Genomic DNA, 1,701 nt, shown 5'->3' on the forward strand with positions numbered 1-1,701 from the left:
AGACCAGTGTTTCTCAAAACGTATACAGTTTAAGGTCTCCCCTTAACTCTGACTGTGTACAAATGGAACCAAATGGACCCGTTAGGGTTCATTTGGTTCCATTTGTACACTGTCAGAGTTACAGGGTCAATTTAGACCCCCATAAAAGGAACCCACAAAGTCCATGGAATCCACCTTGAGAACCACTGTTTTAGCCTGTGACCCAAAGAGAAATTCGACGTCTCCCCTGGGACCTAAATTAGTAAAAAAATAGCCGACCTACAAGCTCGCAACGCGTCGCTTCGCGATGCGTTGCGATGTGTTGCGAGCTTGTAGATCGGATATTTTCACTTCCGCTTAAAAAAAAGTTATATATTACGTGGAATTCATGAAAAATGTCTTTTGTTCGTTTGAATTTTATACACTAAATTATTTTAGAAAAAACGGTTTGAATATCTTTTTCTTTAATGTAATAAAAAAAGGAGAGAGGGATTCACCAGAGCCAGACGGCCGGACGAGACTCTCCCGTTTATCGGCAGCAATTAAGAGAGGAGAAAGCAAAACAATTCAAAGCCAGGAGGAGAAACAGCAGACTCCTCCAATCGCTTTAATTGAAGGAGAGAGGTGGGTAGGAAGAGTGGAAGATCCGTTCATGATCCCCATTCATCAATAACGATGATAACGAAGACGACGTCTGTCTGGAGAGCATCATCGTTATCATCGTCATCTCTTTAGGAAGCATCCATTTTATGTCCATCACATTTCAGTCTCTGAAATGAGAGATTCGTTAGTGAGGGTTTAAACGGTACCGGATGTGCAGCTCGGCAAATAAAAGGTGAATTGATCCCAGTGCATGACGGAGGACGATTTCACGCTAAATTAAATCTCCGCGATACGATTATCGCAAGTGTTTTTTTATCACGATAAACGATAATATCACTTATCGTCCCATCAGTACTCTTGTTGCAATCCCTTTGAGTGGGGGCGGGCGGGGAGTCTTGTCTTTCCAGAGCTATCATCATGGATGGACCACTTCTTGGCGCACACGCACACGCACACGCACACACACACACACACACACACACACACACACACACACACACACACACACACACACACACACACACACACTTCACAGTTACTGTAACACCACCATTTCCGAGTCTCTTTCCCACTTGCAAAACACTGAACATCAACCCCCCCCCCGATCCTTTTCAATTGATACAGTTGGAGTGAAAGCAGTGAGGTAATAGATCTTCGCCAGTTCATTTTGGACCTACCCCCCCGCACACGCCTAATAGCACAGAATCCATTCTCAACTTCTTGTTCATTTCAAGGACCCCCAACCCCTCCCCACCAGTTTGATATGCATTAGACCACACGACTCTCCATTCGAGAGACAATCATTTCTAACCTCTGGGGGACCCCCCCGCCCCCCCCCCCCCCCCCCCTGTCTTACACTATAAAATCCTCAGGGTTTAAATTCCAACTCAGAGAGCGTAATGGCAATTATGGGTTCCATTTTGGTACGCTCTCTCAAAGAGTCACAGATCCCTCGTATAAACCGTCCGTTTCGGACCTCCACCACGGCCCTGTGTTGGTTGGTGGTCCCCCTGCCTCCCGGAACCCCGACGCTGGTCGAGAACACCAACCGAGACCCCCACGACAACAAGTACATCGCAGGGAAAAAAATAAAAACCCCAAAACAAACTTTTCGGTCCT

This window comes from Nannobrachium achirus (genome assembly GCF_963921795.1).
Source record: "Nannobrachium achirus genome assembly, chromosome: 5".
Lineage (NCBI taxonomy): Eukaryota > Metazoa > Chordata > Actinopteri > Myctophiformes > Myctophidae > Nannobrachium > Nannobrachium achirus.